At 43.1% G+C, this 8,106-nt stretch overlaps 1 long non-coding RNA gene across 1 annotated transcript; it reads right to left on the reverse strand.

Moving 5' to 3' along the window:
• Positions 1–717: 717 nt before the first annotated feature.
• On the reverse strand, positions 718–2,532 carry LOC130526159 (uncharacterized). The gene is made up of 3 exons (XR_008950666.1): positions 1,990–2,532; positions 1,187–1,333; positions 718–1,004 (listed from the first exon to the last, which is right to left on the reverse strand). It is a non-coding gene; the product is annotated as an uncharacterized LOC130526159 (long non-coding RNA).
• Positions 2,533–8,106: the final 5,574 nt, after the last annotated feature.

An 8,106-nucleotide genomic window follows, 5' to 3' on the forward strand; every position in this document is an offset into this window, starting at 1 on the left:
TGCGGGGAGAGATGAAGAGGCACGGGGGAATGTCAACATGCTGGCCTGGAGTAGTCCTAACCAATGATACATATCACACATCACACGGATGAGAGCAGGAACGAGAAAGGAGAGACAGAGTGGGAATGGAGAGACAGACAAGAGAGAGATAGATAAGTGTGCAATGGGAGTGTGCTTTCTAGGTACAGGTGGAAGACAGTGAGCAAGAGAATGGGGAGAGAATGAGGTGGAGAGATAGAGGAGTTATTACTTGGTTGTCACCTATAGTCTAAAATCCCATATGACATCAGCAGTGAAGTGGTGATGGAGGTGGAACATTCATTCATCTGACTCACTCTGAGGTATGAAGACCGTCAATATATATACAGTCACTATTACACCATCTACTGGAGCTGCTACAGCTGTCCAAACATGTGCTTTTCCATCACTGTCCACCAAACAGGATGACATTAGCTAGAAATAGACAAATCTATATTAAGTATTGTGAGTCTTATATGCCTATAATTCCACAAACATCTATGCTATATATATATATATATTATATATATATATATATATATATATATATATATATATATATATATATATATATAGTGTAATAGCCCAGAAATTAATTTTGCAGTGAATAAATGTAAATGTTGTGTTCGGGTTGTCGTGTAATTGGGACGTTGGGACGCAGACATCCAAAGTGTGACTGAAAGCCAGCGATGAGTAAGCTACCAGTTATTTTAATATTTATTCTACACACAAAAGTAGCACGCAGTACATGAAATGATGAGATCATTGCTTACTTTATTTTAAATTATTATCAAAGCCACTGGTTGGAAGGAGGGAACAAACCCACTCTCTTTCCCAGGAATTGTTAGCACAGGAGAGATGCTCAAAGTTATTCACCAAATGACAGCACATGCCGGACAAACGTTTTTGTTCTTCATGGTGGATCTAATCTTGACGTTGACTTCTCCATGATAATGACCGTGGACGATTATTAAAGGCAGCTACTTCTGTCGAAACAAACAAACAAACAAACCAAAACTGTACAGATTATATTGTGTTAAAAGAAGAAAGCACACACTTCAAATAATGCAACTTTGTCACTGTACCGTGTTGAGACACACACACACACACACACACACACACACACACACACACACACACACACACACACACACACACACACACAAACCTTCTCCCCCCGCTGGTTCAGGAGTGATAACTACTGTGGAGTTGACAGCAGTAGTGGTCCTGGACTGTGGGCTGCTGAGGTGGGTGGTGAGTGGGAGGGTTGGTGTAACACGTCAGCCACGCTGTTGGCAGCAGGACTGGCTCATCACTTTAAGGTAGAAATCAGATTTATTATTTTTTCCTCCTCTCTACTTCAGTCACACCGTGCTTCTATGTAAAGAATGATGTTAGCCTGATTTACCTTTTCCTCCAAATTAACTTATTACATATTAATGACGCACATATTGTGTCATATTCATTTAATAACCTAAGAAGCCGCACTTACATCCATTCAATGACAAAACTATAATAAAATAGTCTTCGGGAAAAAAGTGGACATAGTTTATATAAATGTTTAGTTTTAACGTCTATGAGCACAAGGTCTAGAATGTAATGTCAGCATTGCTGCGTGAATCATTGGCTGTTTAGCTTCAGGATGAGCGTCCACATCCGTGGGATTGGTCTGTGCACAGCACACAAGCTCTGAGGGAGCGCACCACACAGAAGCGGACTCGGGGCCTTGTTTGTTTAGTTCCTTCAAGTGTGTGAGACAGAGCGCTTTCCCCCCATTAATATTCAGCATAAACTCACCGTACACAACGAGGCAGGGGAAAAAAACAGAGGGAGAGGGAAAGAGGGAGCTGGAGGTACGGAGGCGGACCTCCACTCTGTGAGGAGGCAGATTATTTAAAGACTGATTGAGACGCCAACGTCAGACGGATTGGGAGCGTGAAGGCAATCAGCGAACAGATAAGGAGCTGTTACCTGAAGACGCAGCGCTGCGCTGGCTGGTTGGGTAGTCCTCCCTGCACGGTCTGATAACAGCCTACTTTTAATGACCAGTAAAAGCTGGCAGGAGATGGACACTAAACAGATCAACCTCTCCTCCCCTCCAGCTGTGCCTGGCTCTGCTCACTAGATATACTAACCCCTGTCCTCTCGTTCCATCCATCCCTCCTGTAGCCTATCTCTCCATTCTACCATTCCGTCAGCCACCAATCCCTGAAGCAAAGCTAAAAGCAATGTTGCTAACGCACGCCGCATCCAAGAGCCCCGACGCATGTAAATATAATAACATCGGTGTGTGCAAGCGCAGATATCCACGTATGGGAAGAATGCATGTGCAGTGAAACAATATTCAATAAACATATGCATTCATGGGCAGCAATTAGACATGAAATTCAACAAGAAAAACCCCATGAACACACAGACTCGCACACTCAATGCACACAATTATTCACACAAACGCATTGTCCTCAATCTCCTCACTTTATAGGTAGGCACTTCTTGCGCTTGCGCCGTCTTGGAGGATTACAATTAACCAGGGATTCTCCTGCAGGGCATAAATGTGTTGCTTTCAGATACAGGGATCCATTTGACTTTAATGTAATTATTGTACAGAAGCTCTTGGTGCCCTCGCCAGCCACAGATTAAGGGCACTCTCGCCCACCACTTGCTCTCACCTTTGCCTCCTCAAATGAAACCATGCAAAAGAGTCTCCTTCCTTCCCTCTCTCTATCTGTCTTACTCACTCCATCTATTTCCAATAACATAACCTTGCCTGCTGCCTCTGCCTTTGTCTATTTGCTCTAAGCCTCCAGGCCAAGTAAGCTGATAGGCTGTCAGGGGTCAGCTGGCTGTGAGTGATTGGCTTAATGTGCAAGGCCACAGCCTCTCCCTGGGAGCCAATGGGGAACAGCATCCTGGCCTGTACCCCCTCGCTGACCCCCGCAAACTCACAGCTATGGCGACACGCATCTACAAACACAACCTCAGATTGGAGCGCTGGTAGCTGCCAACAGGGGTCCCCCCCACACACACAGGCAGATGTAAAATCAATTGTTCTCTCGCTGTCTTTCTACCTCGTTCTGGTTCTATCACACACACACACACACACACACACACACACACACACACACACACACACACACACACACACACAGGCTATGAGATTATACACTTGGCTGCCAAGTGAGGATCCCTCACATCTCTTCCACCTTTTCACTTCCCCTTTCTCTACGTCTTTATCCCTCTCTTTCTTTCATTCCCTCTGTCTTATCCTCTCTCTGCCCATCGCCCCCTCATCCTAACTCTGTCTTTGTGAAACACTGTTCTCGCATCAAAGTGGCAGAGATATTAATCCCAGCAGAAGTATGTGCTCTGAGTGTAGGGATCAAGAACCAGGTCGAGGATAGGTGGAGACGGAGAGATGAGGCGAGTGTATTGGGGGTGATTGGCAGACAGAGGAAAATGGATGGGGGATGTAAAGTAGCACAATTCGCAGCCCGTGTTGAGAGCCCCTGTGCAACAATTACGGCTCACTAATCTCTAAGTACAATGCAGATCTCGCCACACATGGCTCACATATAGTATTCTGCTATTAGCATAATTGTACACCATACCATAACACGTTCTCAATGCATGATGTTTGAAATAATGGCTCCAACTTTGAAGAAATGAACAGCCATCGACAGTATTGTAAAGAAAAAAAAAGCTTCCTTCTTTTCGACACGGCAACAGCTTTTACCATCCATCCCTATTTTACATTTATAGTTAATGTCACATCTCTTCATCGTCTGCATACACAAAATATGGAGCAGGATGAAGCCACACTGTTTTCGCCCGTTCATCTTACACTCGTCTTTGAATGAGTGTTGCGGGGTAATGAGACACTGAGCCAGACGGGTAACGCCAATGGTCCACACCTGTGCCGATGCCATCGCACACTGCTGTTAGCAAATGAATAGTGCGCTTCAAAAGCGAGCAACGTTGCCATCGAGTCCATATGTTAGACGTGGGTGTTTGTGTTAATGAGCATAGGAAGACAAAAACAGCACAAGTTCATTAAAAGCAACATTGTGAACGCAGCACTCCACTATCTGGTGAAATTGTGTTTCCATGAACTCATTTAAGTCAGGCCTACAGGTTTGGACAAACCGAGCACCACGAGGACAAAATGTAAAATCCCCATCCGTCTGCAATTTACACAGACGTCATTTAACATTGACATTCATTAAACTAAACACCAAGTAATACCACACTTAACCCAGGGGAAAACACATGGTTGGCCAGTGTGTCGGGAAAGACATTACAGTGAGTGTCAGAATAATATCTGAACCTCCCACTTTCTCTTGTCGAGAGTGACCTTGTGTAAACACTGGAGGAATGGATAATGCTCCTCAGATGTGATCTAATTGCAAAGCTGCGCTGTAGCAGTGCACAGGCCATAGTGCACGTGTATTCCCTGTTCACAAAATGGTTTAATGTGTACAGACCAGTGACAAGGTGCTGAGAGTTAAGCACTGCACGGCTTTGGGAATCGTGCAGTTTGTTTCCAAAATAGGACAAATAAGTGGGGCAAAAGAAGGAAACCTAAAGAAGACAAAGGACAACCTAAACAAGAAATACTACATGATATTATTATTATTATTGTTGTTGTTGTTGTTATTATTATTATTATTGTTTTAGCTCAGCCAAGAGTAACATTAATTCCAGGATCTCTTCCTGTCATGAGGAGAAACAAGAGAGGTGGTTGAGTAAAGATCTTCTAATCTTCTTTTTTGGAAAAAAAAAGAGGATTTTTAGAAAGAGAAGTTTTACCCGTTTAGCAAGTTGGATCTTTAAGCATGCCAGACGGCCATAAAGCTAGTATCTAAAAAAAATTAATGAATCAAAACAATATTGTTTCATTTCACTTTCTTTCAAAGTGCATATTAAAATGAAACACACAGAAAATGCATTGCCTCTTTTTATTGTCAGAACTAAGAAATAAAGAAGAAGAGAAGAGAAGAGAGAAGTTTGCACACACACACACACACATGCACGCACACACACACACACACACACACACACACACACACACACACACACACACACACCTTAGGGCAATTTACATTCCTCAATTAGTCTACTGTTCACAGCTTTGGACAGTGGCAGGGAACTAAAACCCACACAGACATGGGAACATGACAAACTGTCCAAAGAGTCTTGGACTGAAGCAGAAGACTGAAGTGTTGCTTTGAGGCAATAACTGCCTGTTATTGCTGTCCAACATGTGTTTGGGTGTTGAAAATAATAATAACTCAGTGTATTATGTCTCCATCTGGCTGTGTTGTATCATAAATAGCTAAATGCTACGTGCTGGAAATATGTACTGGAACCTACTGGTTCACCCACATAAAGGCACAAGAAGCAGGACAACAAATTCAACTGATTCTGAATTCAATTCAACTTCATTGATAGAACGTCTGTACGATCAAGATCGTCTCTCTGGATGCTACATGGAAACCCAGAATCTGACACCAGTGGCCGGAAAAACTCCCTAAAACACCCATCATCCATCCATCCATCCATCTATCCATCCATCCATCCATCCATCCATCCATCCATCCATCCATCCATCCATCCATCCATCCATCCATCATCCATCCATCCATCCATCCATCCATCCACCTATCTGTCCATCCATCCATCCATCCATCCATCCATCCATCCATCCATCCATCCATCCATCATCCATCCATCCATCCATCCATCCATCCACCATCTGTCCATCCATCCATCCATCCATCCATCCATCGTACCCCTGTTAAATGCATATGCAGTCATCTAAAATGGAACATATGTTAATTATTTTAAACTGTCTGAACATCAAGGCAGTTCCAGTGGTCATAAAAACAAAGATGTGTTGTTTTAACCTTTCTCAGGATATGAGCACCATAAGGACGACTGTGGGGTTTGTGTCAGACTTTATGTTGTGTCAGAAACAGAGAAGACGCTGTGGTCTGTGTACTCAAGTATCTCATAATGCTGCACTATAAATTTCCAGCAGGAGAAAACTTATGGAGGCTGACCGCCCAATACATGGGAATACTTTCTCCACTAAGTAATGTGACACAACAGGAAATGGCTTTCTAGAATTTTCTTCTGGGCTTGGGGGGCCAATAACTGTCAATTCAGTTTAAGTCCTCAGCCTCTCAGCGCCCCCTGTCTGCTCAGTAATTTGTAGAAGGAAACCTCAGTATTAGGACACACTTTTGTGATACGGATCAAGTCTTCCCAGACCTGGTCCACTGCCCAGACCATGAACATGTGCGTATGGAGTCCCACTGTAGGTCTCTGAGAGGCACCTATGGGTTTGTGAGACTTGCCCTTGGTTTTCGGGGCAAGGTAGTGAGGGGTAGGTTTGTGGGGTCTGACATTCCTCAACATTTTCTAGCCCCTTTTACTGCTTTTGGCATTTACTGGTCTTTATGTAGAGCACATAATCTTTATTGGGATTTACACTGTGAATTGATCCAGACTGAACATCCACCCTGGGAAATGAAAGACTAGTAATTTGCTTTTTTTTTTACCCTCATCAAAATTTGTGTCTGTTGTTTACACAGTGAAAATAATAAGTTGATATCTTATTGAGAGAGATGATTTCAGGGAAAAACTAAAGAAAGAAATTCTAAAAATCCAATTAATTCTACACTTTGTTTGGAAGAAACTAAAACAAATAAATAAAGACTAAAAAAAGCATTCTAGAATTTTGAACACATTCAGGTCATTTATTTGTGTGGCTCATGGACAGAATATTGTATGGTTATTGTTTATGTGATGGTGGACGTTGGCAAGTCATCACATGGCTAATATTTAGCTGCTCATGCTCACATCTACAAGCAATTATGTGTCACCAATTAAACTAACCAGTATAATTTAAAACTGGGGGGGGGGGGGGGGGGGTATTATTGTGAGAGGCTTCATGCAGACACAGGAACCACATGCACACGCTTCAGAACGCCCTGCCATCATGCCACGTGTGTATTTTTAGCCTTGTTGAGAAAGACCAGCATCTCAGCCCTTTCTCTTCCACATTTGTCATTCTGTTCATGTGGATACATGTGAACAGCCGTGATGTGAAAAAACAAAGTGAAGGCAAAACAAACAGCGGTGACGAGAAGCAGGCGGAAGCCCGTAAAGCTTGGTGACCGGGGTCAACTCTCTCAGATACACATCACTGAGAGGAGCTATAAAAGTTCAAGAGGAGGTGTCTCTGTCAATCCGTAGAAAATAAACGCAGGCCTGACTATACAAGGACATCAGTGGGGAACACATGGAGGCCAAAGCCTGCGTAACAACAGGCAACAAGGACAAAATCTACATCCATCATTCAAGCCCCTGATATGGTGCCTGTACAGGAACACTTTTTGTGTGTCTTTATATTGACTCTTAGACACACAATGTACATCCAAACTAAGGGATTTCAGAAGCACGCGGTGTCAAGACCTTTAGACGTGTCTCTTTGTGATAAACCATTATGAATGTTACCCCACCATTAAGTCTCTGACCCGCTGGGGTTTAACAGCACTTGGACCTGTACCAATAAACTACATCACACATGCCAAAAAGTATACACATGAACATTCGAAAACACACACAGGAAATCAATGAGCTTCCCCATACAGCATAAATATCCAACTACCCGGGCTGTTCATCATCACTTATTGGTGTATGTACATGCTGGGGGTTTGCTGGAACATGATTGGTTGGTGCATTCATCAATCTGATAGTGATCAGTCCCATATAGAGGAGATTAATCATTAGCTCTGCCGGGGCAAATGCATGGCACGGTAGATAGTGATTATTGATGGGTTAATCCCAACGGCATGGCTTTGCATTCAGGCAACAGCCTGAGGGTCTATCACACCTAAATGTGTGTGTATGTATATATATATAGCTTTCATATTAAGGCATTAGGTATATGTGGGTAATGTGCAGAGTGTAGCAGGCGGTGCAGCAGGGGGGGAATTAGCCCTATTATGGCTAATGCTCAGTATTCATATTAATATATTAGTGTGATTACCTGCAGCAGACTTTTTAATCTGCAGTATTCAATAC

Source organism: Takifugu flavidus, chromosome 5, assembly GCF_003711565.1.
Source record: "Takifugu flavidus isolate HTHZ2018 chromosome 5, ASM371156v2, whole genome shotgun sequence".
Taxonomy (NCBI): domain Eukaryota; kingdom Metazoa; phylum Chordata; class Actinopteri; order Tetraodontiformes; family Tetraodontidae; genus Takifugu; species Takifugu flavidus.